General features: G+C 39.4%; 1 protein-coding gene and 1 pseudogene across 1 annotated transcript in view; both read right to left on the minus strand.

Moving 5' to 3' along the window:
- SLC39A8 (solute carrier family 39 member 8) overlaps positions 1-13613 on the minus strand; it is an 81971-nt gene that overhangs the window by 11500 nt on the left and 56858 nt on the right. The gene's annotated exons all lie outside the window — the stretch shown is intronic.
- Positions 5880-5995, minus strand: LOC122151359 (annotated as a pseudogene).

Genomic DNA, 13613 nt, shown 5'->3' on the forward strand with positions numbered 1-13613 from the left:
TTATGTAGGATCTCCTACATCATTCACATGAACTTATAGGCCCATTGTCTGCCAACCCCATATATGATCTTGGATACACTCTCCATTTAGACACACCCAATTGTTCAGCCTGTTCACTCATCTATCCGTCATAAATTATATTTTAATAAAATGCATTAAAAAAAAAAAGAGCTCTGTGCCCCTGAAACAGTTACTTGGCATCTCTGAGCTTCAGATTCCTCATGCGTAGAATGAAGAAGATCTGAAATGATAAATCGGTTTTTTTCTTTGCAAACTTTTGCCGTAGACAGTTTTTGTTTTTCAGCTTGTAATAATGTTGTGTTCATCAGCACTTTTTTAGATACAGTGATCTATGTGATATACTAATGATAACTCATGGACCATTATCTCATTTCATCTTCACAGCAGTCCCATGAAGGTGGTAGTATTTTCTTCTTCATTCTGCATGATTATTGGGTAAAAAAAGGGGGAAAATTTGATCTACAAAGAACCAACTTTAAAAAAGTGAGGTGGGAAGCAGACACTTGTTTAAAAAGAATCAGGAAAAATTTTAACAAGGATGGGTGAGCTTGGGCATAAATACACTCTTGGAGAAAAATCCAACTACAGTAGCTCAAAGTTGAGTACAAGAGTCAGGAGATTAATTAGCTGGAAAGTAAAACCCACTGTGAAAAACATAAAATCTGAGTTAATAGGTTTATACGAATCAGTTAGTTGATGGGAAGTAAAAGGAAAAGAATCTTGAAGATGTAAACTAGTATTTTACGTGTTCATAGCACTTCATAGTTTACAAACACTTCCATCCATTAACATCTTCACTTTCTTTAGACCTTAACAATATCCTCATGAATGAAAGAGGACAGAAGTTGGCACCTTAATTTTAGAGATGGAGAAAAGGACAATCCAAGAATAGAAGTGATTGCTCAAAGTCACACATAAGGTGTTGGGATTGTTGTCGTTGTTGTTGTTAAGTGCCATTGAGTAAATTCTGACTCATAATACCCTGTGCACAACAGAACGAAACACTGCTCGGTCCTGTGCCATCCTCACAATCCTTGCTATGCTTGAGCCCATCATTGTAGCCACTGTCAATCTATCTCTTTGGGATTAGACTGCTTAGTTATTTACTGCACTCATACTTTGAGATAGGCAGAAACTATGCAAAGAAGGCATATAAATAAAAGGGTACTCATCATGTTGGAATTCATGGTCCAGAAAGGACTCTCCAAGATTCTAACTTCAGGTCTGTCATAAATAACTCCCATTTACCCATCCAAAATTGCTCTCCACCCTTCCCCCCTTCTCTCTGCCCTGAGGTTGTCCTGGTCACCTCCACAGGCTTCTTATCCTCTGATTTCCAATTGAGATTGACCATTAAGGAGTCTTGGAAGAGGTACAAGGGGAGGTATAAAGGGGAGGTTAGGGTATTTATGCCTCTGGTCTCCCTTTGAGGTTCCCCTCAGGGTGTCTATGGCCTTCAAATGAAGATCACAGCCCTTCCCAAAATAATCCTTTCCAGATTTGCCACCCCTCCACCTTTTGAACCTAAAAATGGGAACAACTTTGTCATTCCTGTCCTGGTGGCTATCTCACAACCCACTTACATCTTATAAATAAACCCTCCCCAGATTATCCTAGGAGCCCGTGGGTGTTGTGTTCGGTTAACACACTCAACTACTAACCCCAAAGGTAGTGGTCTGAGTCCACCCAGAGGTGCCTCAGAAGAAAGGCCTGGTGACATACTTCCCAACAATCAGTCACTGAAAACCCTATGGAGCGTTTTACTCTGATGCACATAGTCAGAATCAACTTGATAGAACCTGCTTTTTAATTATGCTACTTTGAGTGTGCCTTCATATTTCCTGTTGAGAGCCTAACTAATACAATAATAATATGGGAAATGACCATAGTTAACAGACTCCCAAAATGGAATCCTTTGAGTTTCCCATATGTCCAAGGTATGAGGGAAATGAATATGGGTTACGCATAAGGTGGGCTACATTTCAGAGAAACCCAGAACACAAAAGGGCTCTCTGTAAGGTCTAGGCTAGGCTGAGTTGCAAGTTTCCCTTTCACTTAGATCTTGTGGTTCATCAGCCCCTATAAAACTTGGCAGAGTCTGTGTCAAGCTCTAATCAGGGAATAACAATGCACCCTACTAGGATTTTAGAGTAAAACCAGGTCCTCTTCTTCATTAACTGTTCTTTTTCAAAAGTAGGTCTGAACTGCTCCTGGGTAAGCATAGAGACTGATTTTCTGCCCATGATAAGTGACTTTAGAATCTGAACTGCTCAACAAGAACTGGATGCTATCTGATCCAGCATATCATAAAATCAGGTGTTCACATCAGCATTCTGCTATTAAACAAAAGAACAGGCGGAGGCTGGTCTTAACACACAGGTAAACTGTAGTATTAGGTTATTCAGACTTTTATGGTATTTGATTCTAATGCTTCATCCCTTCTTCCTCAAACAATAGTAAGATTTCATGGGGAGTTCCCTATGGCCAATGTGATGGTTAATTTTATGTGTTGGCTTGGCTGTGCTGACTACCAGAATTTGGCCCAGCACTAACTGGTTTATGTTCCATAGTGTAATGTAATATAATGTAATGTGGTAACTTTCAATGATCAGTTGTAAGGGGAGTTTCTTGGAGCTGTGGTCTGCCTCCAAAATATAAATGGATATTCTGGTAGAGCTGACTCTCTCCTTCTCTCTCCTCCTCCCTTTCTCCTTTCCTCTCTCTCTCTCTCTTTCTCTCTCAACACAGAGCTCTTCTCATTATGTGACCATGGATCTTGGGATATAAGCCTGCAGAACTATCTGGTCTGTTGTCTGACCCACAGATTTTGGACATACTAGCCTCCTCCAATCCTGTGAGCCAGCAGAAGTCTCCAGCCTGCCACCAGACCTATGGACTTGGGACTTACCAGCCCCTACAATTGTGTGAGCCATTTCCTTGAAGTAAATATCTTGTCTATCATCTCTCTCTCTCTGTCTCTCTCTCTCTTCCTCTCCCTCCCTCTCCCTCTCCCTCTCTCTCCAAAGAACCCTAAGACAATTAATTAACTGAAGATACATTTGTAGGTGGTAGGTGTGCCAGCATTGTCACATATAAAACTTTACCCATAATGAACCTAAAATACAGGCTGTCCCTTGGTTATGAATGTTCAACTCACAAATAACTCCTACTTGCCCTTTCTCTGGTAGCATAGTCGCTAAGGCACTTGACTGCTAACCAGAAGGCTGGTGGTTCAAACCCACCAGCCACTCCTCAGAAGGAAGGTTGGGCAATCCTACTTCCATAGTGATACTGCCTCAGAAACCCCAAGGAGGGGTCGCTATGAGTCGGGGCCGACTCGATGGCAAATAACAACAACAACAACATCATGGCCTATAAAGTGATACAGGAACAGATCTGAAGTTTCACAATTTGGCAGATTCATGGTACCAAGAACAGAAAATATGGGTGAAAGCCCTGGAATGGGAATCTCAGAAGAGACATTGTGAGCCCTTTCAGGAGTGTGATGCTTGAGACTGGATTATTAGAAGGACTACAGAAGATTGACACATATCAAAGTGGTGTGGTCAGCTGCCTACTTTAAGTAGGGCAGTGCTGCTTCAGACTGTGATCAAAATTCAAGGGCAAAAGATTTGGTTGCTATGCAAGACATACATTACCCTTCTTCTATAAGAGAGAGATTAAGTTTCTAGCAAGGCTTCACGCCATCCTTTTTCCCATTCTGACTATCATTTTGGTTCACCATAATTTTAAAATTCAGGTTTGTTCTGATGCTACTTCCTCAGCCATGACTAAACTGGGCAGAACCAATTCAAAGCCCTGACAATTTTTAAAGACACAGTTAGGAATAGATCTCATTCATCACCCCAAGGACTGCCTGTACAGCAATAAAAGGAAATCCTCCAAGTAGGCAGAACTCTGAATGCAATATCTGATCTCTATATCTACTGAAGAGATGACCTAAGGTAGAGATCTATACTAAATCATGAGTGAATGCTAACGGTTGGCCAGCTGATCGAAACTTGTGAAGAACAAAATTGGAAAATTGATGGCAAAGATATCTGGAAGGAAATATATGGATGAACCACTTGTAATAGGAATGAAGTGTGACAATAATTATGCTACATGAAATCTCATAAGAGGTTATCACAGATCATAGCCTCAATAATAACATGAATAGGAAGACTCAATTGTAAATATCAGAGCTTTGAACCAGTTCTTCCCAGTTCACTCATGGCTGAAGTGAAACCAAAACAGATGTGAATTTATAAAATATGAGTGTATCAGAACAATAACTAGAATGGGAAAAATTATATGTCAACACACTGCTACAAACTTAATCTCCCTCTTAGAAAACAAGGGCAGCATGCACATTGCACAGTAACCAAATTTCTTCTTTTTTTTTTCCTTAATTTTTATTGTGATTTGGGTGAAAGTTTACAGAGCAAATTAATTTTCCATACAGCAGTTCATACACATTTTATTTCATGACATTAACTGCAATTCCCCACAAAATAACAGCTCTCTTCCCACTTCCTCCCTGTAGTTACTCTTCCCTGTCCTTCTTTCCTATGCATTCCTGCACACTGAGCTATCTCCCTGTGCAAATACTGCCCTTCTTTTCTCCCATGACTGATCATTCTAAGGAGTGTATCTGCGTGATGTAAATGTTCAGCCTCTATGCCTATCTATTGTTTGGCTGGCTGGAAGCCATAGGAGTAAGTTCAATTCCAGACCTGAAGGGTAACCAGGGGCTACAGTCTTGGGGGTCTCACCAGGCTCTATCTGACTAGTAAACCTTTTTTTTTAATATGATTTTGAGTTTAGTTCCACCTTATTCTCCCACTCTATCCAGGATCTCTGGCACTGATCCCTTCATGAGTGGTTGACAGTGGTCGCCGGGCACCATCTTGTTCTTCTGGTCTCATGGCCATATAGGCTAAGGTTCATGTGGTCCACTAGTTCCTTGGACTAATTGTTTCCATATGTCTTTGTTTTCCTTTTCTTTGCTCTGGATGAGGAGAGACCCATTTTTGCCTCTAGATGACCACCTGCAAGCTTTTAAGACCCCAGTCACTACTCACCAAAGTAAAATGTTGTTGTTGTTATGTACCATCGAGTCAGACCGACTCATAGTGACCCCTCCTTGGGTTTCCGAGGGAGTATCACTATGGAAGTAGATTGTCCCATCTTCCTTCTGAGGAGTGGCTTGTGGGTTTGAACCGCCAGCCTTCTGGTTAGCAGTCAAGTGCCTTAGGCACTATGCTACCAGAGCTCCTTTGTGTAGTATGTTATGCCAATTGAGCTTGATGTCTCCTACAACTATAGCCCCAAGTCCACAGGTCCAACAACTCGCACCATCAGGGTGGTTGACTGTGCCTAAGAAGTTATCATGCCTTTGCCCCTGTTAGTTCTAGTTATATGAGCATTTTTACAGTACTTACAAATATGTACGTATAAATATTATCTGCCAGCCTTATATATGGTCATGGGTATATTCCCTTTTGCCTAGACATACCTGATCATTCTGTCTGTTGACCCATCTATTCACCTGTAAATTAATGTTTGTTATCACTGATAGCTCAGTATTGTATATGTAAAAGGGTTTGTCTTTGTTGTCTGCACCTCTTGTGTACCTCTCTGTGTCTTCCTTTTCCTTAGTGTTACTGTGTTGGTCACTCACTTTTGGTATATTGACTTTCCCTTCACCCAAATCAATATTTGTCTTTACCTATCTAGTAGTGTTTCTCCCCTCCCCTCCTACCCCTGATAACCAACAATGAAAGTTTCCTTGACTTCTTACAATAATGAACTAATACAATATTTGTCCTTCTGTGATTGACGTATTTCATTCAGCAAGAAATAAGGAATGCTTCACGAATTTCTGTGTCCTCCTTACACAGGGCCCATGGTTGCCATCCAAATCTTTGCTGTATTGTTCAAATGTTGGTGTATGTGGTGCCAAAGCGAGCCCAGTAACCAAATTTCTTGAATGGTAAAGTCAGAAACAGTGGTGCCTGGTTCAAAAATGGCAGCCGACAATGCTGCTTTGAATGTGTATTGCTCTCCACAGTCCTGGCCAAAATCTGATCTCCTGTATCAAGTTCCCGAAAGAGCTCATTACAAGGCTTCCATTCCAGGGTTTCGACTCCTTATTTTTCTCACTCTGGTTATCATTCCATACACTCAGATTTTACAAAGTTGAGCCTATCAATGACTGAACTGGTTCAGAGCCCTAAATATCACTCTGTCTCTTTATCAGTCACCCCAATGTTTGCTTAATGGACTCATATTCAAAGGGACTACAGTGGGGGGAGAGAAGTTATTCATGAGTTCAGCATTCTCTTCCCCTACTAAGACTAATCTGGCTTACCAACACTGAAGAAAGCCAAGGCTGATTCTGAACCCCCAAAAGGACACAATTGTCCAATGAAGCAGAAGCAACCAGATAGATATGTGTAAAAGCAGAATGATATCATCATGGTACTATATCAGGTCCTTCCCATCCATACTTTTGGACTCACAGGGATATATGATATTCCCTGGCTTACATGCTTCTGCTAGCACTATCATTCATGGACTTACAATATACTGGCTATCTAGCCAAGGTATCCTGTGCACACTGCCTCCAAACAATATTCCAAAGAAAATGAGACAATGGGGTCAATTCACAGAATTCACTAGTCATAACACTTGCACCTCATAGAAGCAACGACCTAAATTAACTGTGGAATGCCCTGCTAAAGGCTCAGTCAAGGTACAAGCCAAGAGATAACACCTTGAGGTGTTGCATTTCTGCCTATAGCATATAGATATATGTCTTTAACCAGCAGCCAAATAGAAGGTGACATTTCTCCATAGAGGATGCACAGATCCAGGAACCAAGTGGTGGAGATGGAATTGGCCCATCTCACTTTTACACCTAGTAACCCACTTAAAGAATTCTTGCTTCTTGTCCCCAAGACTTTGGACTTGGTGAATTTGAAGGTCCTAATATCCAAAGGAGTATTTAGTCCACCAAGAAATATAATCATTTTCTGATTAATTGGAAGTAGAGGCTAACCCCTAAACATTATGGGTTCTTTATGCCCTAAATAAAGATGTAAATGAGAAAGTCACCAGGCTGGCTAAAAAAATGACACTCAATGGCCAAGGAAAATTGAGTTGCTGCTACAAAGAAGGACTTGGGACTCAGGGAGTTCAATGGGGCACTTCTTAATATTCCCTTCTAAATAGTCCTACTTAAGGGAAAGCTGCAGCAACTTGGTAAGGACAAGACCACCAAAGACTCATATCTTGAATGTTCAGATAACCAACCCCACTTGGAAAAGGACCCCAGCCAGTCAAAGTGATGGCAGGCAATAATGCAATCACAGAATGTATAATGGAAGGAAGCAGCTGTGATTATCAGCTTAGGCCTCATGACCAGATATAGAGGGGAGGAACAGATTTAATTTATGTTCTTTAATTTCATCTTTTCTCCTTCCCTTCCACCAATATTGCATATGAAGAATGCTGATGGTGGCCAAAATTTTAGTTTCAGGTTGCAAAATTATTGAAATGACATCATGGAGTGATGATGACTTTATGCATCCCTGTGTTGGGGGCATTCATTTTTCACCCAGATGAAGAGCAAGAGTAGCAGATGATAAAAAAAAAAAGGGTAAACTATGCCAGATATCTTTCATTTCTTCCTCCAGATCCACTTTCCATCCTCTTTCTGCTCTCTGCCCCATGAGACCTATATGAACTCCATTAAAGGATGTCCATGTGCTTGGCTTCCAGTAGGTTCTAGCCAAAGAGCGCTTAACACAAAATCAGAAGGAAGGAGGAAAGAGAGGGTGGGACCTTTATTCCCTTGGATCCCTCAAGGGAAAACATAGGCTGGCTATGAATAAGGAAAATTAAAGAACTGATGCTTTGAATTATGGTGTTGGAAAGAATATTGACTATACTATGGACAGTCAGAACAAACAAATCGGTCTTGGAAGAAGTACAGCCAGAAAACTCCTTAGATGGGAGGATGGCAAGATTTCATTTTATGTACTTTGGACATTTTATCAGGAAAGACCAGTCCCTGGAGAAGGACATCATGCTTGGTAGAGGGTCAGCAAAAAAGAAGATCCTCAATGAGTTAGATTAACAGAGCAGCTGCAAAAATCGACTCAAACACAGCAATAATCATAAAGATGGCACAGGACAGGGCAACATTTTGTTCTATTACACAGAGTCACCATGAGTCAGAACCAACTCAATGGTACCTAACAACAGCAATCACAACAACTCTGAAAAAAAGAAACTTAAATAATTAAATAGGAAAGTATTATGAAGAGTTAGTCACTCTAGAAACATAAAATTTTATATGCTTTGTTTTTACAGCTCAATTTTCTAGTGATTTCAATGATTATTTTATACATGGTGGTTCTTTGATTTTCCCCTTAGCCATGAAAAGCCACTTTGAGCTCACAATAACAAAACTAAAACTTCATATGAGAAAGGCAAAATTTATTTTATCTTTAAGGCATATAACCAGATATAATACAAATCCATTTAGCTTCTCATCATTTCGTTTTAGAGGGAAAAAAAAAAAAAAACACCTATTTCCAGAACTCTCCCTGCTAATGAAAATAATCATTAACAGGAAAATAACAACTTCCAGAAATTTTGAAAATTGTTTCCTTTTTCTCCATCCCTTTTGTGGGATGTGACTAAAGTTGTTTTGGTCTTTAGGAGCTGGAATAATTAATTGCCTTTCATTTTCAGTGTGGGACTGTATCATTTTAATGCCTTGAAAAAATAATAATTTAGGGGAAACCTGAGAGATTTTCAAGAAATCGGCTACTATTTTGCCAATGAAATTTAAAGTATGTACTAATTAAATATTTACGATTATCCTAATGGACTATCCATTTACACCACTATAAGTTTGCCTACTGTTGATACACATGGGGATAGCATTAATCTTGTGGCATATTGGGGAAACAGGATATTACTTCTCATAAAAGTCTTGTATAAAGTACTCCTCAACCCATACAATTCTCTTTGTTACTTAGGAGGCTTAAAGGGAGTCAGGAATTTGATTCAGTTTTATTGTAAATTGGAGAAACTGGTTGCCAGAATTCTAAAAAGCAGAGTTCTCTAAAGACAGGAATATCTACAATTTTTTTGGCATCAAGGCTTCCAGAATAATTCAGATGAGGAAACAAAGATAGGGTAAAGGTAGGATGGAGGAACTGACCCCAAGCAACAGCCACCTGGCTTGTACTTTTTTTGACATGAATTATGTCAAGAACTGAATAGCACAAAAGAACATTCAAATGGTCACCAAACACACAAAAAGATGCTTAGAGTCATTAGCTATTAGAGAGATGCAAATCAAAATGACAAAGATACACCATTACACATTCTGTAGGATGGCTAAGATAAAATAAACAGAATATAACAAATGTTGGTAAGGATGTGGGGAAATTGGAACCCTTACCCATTGCTAGTGGGAAGGCAAAATGATACACAAACGCAACGCAAGCACTGCTGTGAAGTCAGATCCGACTCATAGTGACCCCTCCTTGTGTTTCCGAGGCAGTATCACTACAGAAGTAGATAGCCCAACCTTTCTCCCAAGGAGTGGCTGGTGGGTTTGAACCGCCAGCCTTCTGGTTAGCAGTCAAGTGCCTTAAGCACTATGCCACCAGAGCTCTTGTGAAAAATACTGTGGTAGTACCTCAAAAAACTAAAAATAGAACCGCCATATGACCCAGCAATTCCACTCTTAGATATATATCAAAAAGACTTGAAAGCAGAGACTCAAAAAAAGATTTGTATATCAATGTCCATTGCAGCATTATTCACAATAGCCACTACATACAACCTAAATGTCCATCAACAGGTGAATGAATAAACAAAATGTGCTACATAGCCACAATGGAATACTACTCAGCCAGTAGGAGAAATATAGTCTTGATAGATGCAACCGTGTGGATGAAGCTTAAAGACATTCAACCACTTGAAATAAGTCAATCACAAAAGGACAAATCTTGTATGACCACACTTATACCTAAGACAAGAAAAGGCAAAACAGAACAAAGTTTATTAGTGGTCACCATGGATGGGAGGGGAGAAAAAATGGGAATTGACAGTGAGAGAAAAACCTTATTGATTATGGGTATGGTTGCACAGCTGATTATTGTAATTGTTATCAATAAGTGGTATGCCTGTACAAATTTGAATTGGCTAAAATTGTGTGACAGATATATTTACAATGACAAAAAAGAAAACAAGAAGAGTATCTGCTTAGGCTTCTTATGTACAACCAAATACCTCATGCGATTTGTTTCCTTACTTTGGAGGTTTAAAGTTATGGTTTCCTGGGATATCCTAGTTAATTGGCCTAATAATGCATTTAGAGCTTCTGTTCTACCTCCTACTTTATTGCATGATGTGTGGGATCTTAACAGCTTACAAGCAGTCATCCAATGCACTACGATTGGTATCTATTCACCTGGAGCAACAGAGGATGAAGGAGAGTCAAAAATAGGAGGAGGATATGGAATATGTGGCTCATTGCCTCCTTGAACAACTGCCTCCTTTGCCACAAGACCAGATCTGGATGGTGCGTACCTACCATAGTGAACATTTTGATCAAAGATTCCCTAGAAGAATCTTGATCAAAAAGGGAAATACCCAGAACAGAATTTCAAATTCTCACGGACTCTAGACTTTCTGGAACAATGAAGGGTGGATGACCCCCTGAAACTATTGCTCTGAGATCATCTTTAACCCTTAAACCAAAAATATCCTCTGAAGTCTTCTTAAAATTGAACAACTGTTAAGCTTAACTGGTGAGGGAAAAAAAGTCTGTCTTGAGTATTATGCATTTAAGAACTATCTAGATGTGTCTTCATCTAGAGTAAAGAATAGTGAAGGAAATCAAAGACACATGGAACCAATTAGTCCAAAGGACTAATGGACCATGTGAACCTCAGCCTTCATGACCCTGAGACAAGAAGAATGAGATAGTGCCTGGCTACCACTACTGACCACTCTGAAAGGGATTACAATAGAAGATCCTGGTTAGAATGGGGGAAAAATCTGGAACAAAACTCAAAATCATATAAAAAAGACTAGACTAACTGGTTTGATAGAGACTACTGGAAACCTCAAGATTATGGCACTAGTCCATAGTCTGGGATTGAACTCACTCCTATGGCTCAATTTTCACCCAAATAATAGGCTATAAGGTGAACAATAACACCAGAGAGGTACACACTCCTTAGAAGAATCAACCATACAAAATTAAAAGGGCAGCATTTGCCAAGGGACAAAGTTCAAAAGGCAAGCAGTGATAGGAAAGAAGGATGAATGTAAATAGGAAATACAGGGAGGAAGCTGGATGCATGTTGTTACATTGTGGGGATTGCAATCAGTAGCAAGAAAAAAAAATGAATGGTTGAATGGAAATCTATATGGGCCAAATTGACAACAGAAATTTTAAAGATTAGACAGCGACCTTAGGGGGCAGTGATTTTATGTTAATGAGGGAAGAACAGCTTAGAAATGGAGAATGAGAATGGCTGGACACTTCAAAGAACGTAATCAATATCACTGAATTGTACGTGTAGAAACTGCTCAATTGGTATATCTTTTGCTGTGTATATTCTCAACAACAAAATAAATAAAATTTAAAGAAAAAAGAAAAGAACTGACCAGCAGAAGATCCCACCTAAAGACTGATCACCCCTGCAGAAAAAGAGGGAGTACTCACTGACTGGCAGGCAAGATCTAGAAACACAAGCCTTTAAAGGCTAGGAACTTGGAAAAAGTGATTAAGAACAAAGAATGATAGATAAGTTAAGAGATATTTGCAGACACCATAACAGAACCCGCAATTAGGACCATAACAGAGGTTGCAAGAAGTAGGCAATCTGCCAGCAGAAAAGAAAGAGAACAATACAGAGACAGAAATAAAAACTATTCTCTTTAAGGAGACAGCCAACACTGTGGCCTGTATTTAAATAGTTCTGAAAAACAGAGGCCATCGCTGCTTTATATGTGGAGAGTGAGGAGTAAGGGCTACAGACAGGATTAGGATTCCAGGATCTTAATCCCTCTTAAAGGTGTCACCATGACATTCTGAAGATTCGCTGACTGGTTTACAAAAATAAATTTTATAGTGGTAAATTGAGTACAAAAAGTACAGTATATATTTCCAGAGCACAGAATAGTAGTACTAATGATGACAGTACTAAAAACATTCCATCATATAGCACTCAGAATGTTTCCAGCAATATTCTAAGCGTTTTACATATTTCAAGTCATTTAATTCTTGCAAAAACCCCATGTGGTTATCATTTCCATTTCTGGAAATGAGAAAACTTTTGTACACAGGGGATAAACAACTTGCCTCAAATTATACTTATAGAAAGGAACAGAACCAGGTTTTGAATCTCTATGCCAAACAAGCTAAGTTTGTGATCTCTGGCAGAGAAGAGATTTTATCTCCTGTGCTGTTCATGCCTGTTCACCCAGTATTTAGCACTGTAGGCACTCAACAGATATTTGTTGAGTGAATAAATGAAGGCACCGTAATACTGAAAGTACATTTTCTCTCTTCACAGGTTCACAAATCATTGTCAAATAAATCATCTATTCCACTTTTTCTTCCAAAAAAGCAAACACATGGACATTCACACACAATGTGAAATAAATGAGCACAGAAAAATGTTCATCAATCAATTCCAAATCAGTTCATCTGTATAAAACTCAGAAAGTATACAGGTGTTGCTTATTCATTTGCTGTTGTCAATTCTTAGTGACTTAATGTTGTGGAGCCAGATTAAAAGTTCACGGAGAACAAGAATTATTTTTTATTTTAGCCCAGAGTGTAGCAATGTTTAGAAATGTTTCTTCTAAACAAATAATGGAGAGAGGGTGCATTTACTGGGCTGAACCAAATGGAGAGGTAGAACATCAAAATTACATTCTAGTCAATAGAGCTACACTTTTACCCCAGTGATCGCTAAGAGGCAGAAGGTTCTTACCAACAGCCATCTTGTATCTCAGTTTATAAGACTGAACACATTTATCAGATTATTTTCTGGCAGTGTTTTTTAAATAATAATGGTAACAACAAAGGCAACTAACATTGTTTATTGCTTACTGTTTGCCAAGTCCTCGCCAAAGCACCAGGAGATGAGTACTACTATCACCTTTATTACAGATGAAGTAAATGAAATTAATGTTGTTGTTATTTGCCGTCAAGTCGCCCCGACTCATAGCGACCCCTCCTTGGGTTACCGAGGCAGTATCACTACGGAAGTAGGATTGCCCAACCTTCCTTCCGAGGAGCGGCTAGTGGATTTGAACCGCCAGCCTTCTGGTTAGCAGTCAAGTGCCTTAGGCACTATGCTATGATTTCACCAAAGCCGCACAGTGAAAAAACGGAAAAGCAAGGACTTGACCCCAGGATCTTGGGCTCCTCAGTCACACAGTAAGAAGCAGAGGGACTGCTCAAAATAACTGTGAGTTTTTCAGATAAGGAAGTTTGAGCTCAGAAATTTACTGCTATAATAATGGTTATTTTATTGATGTTTGTC

This window comes from Orycteropus afer, unplaced genomic scaffold (genome assembly GCF_000298275.1).
Source record: "Orycteropus afer afer isolate SDZICR_OR568_19922 unplaced genomic scaffold, OryAfe1.0 scaffold00403, whole genome shotgun sequence".
In the NCBI taxonomy this organism is placed as follows: Eukaryota; Metazoa; Chordata; class Mammalia; order Tubulidentata; family Orycteropodidae; genus Orycteropus; species Orycteropus afer.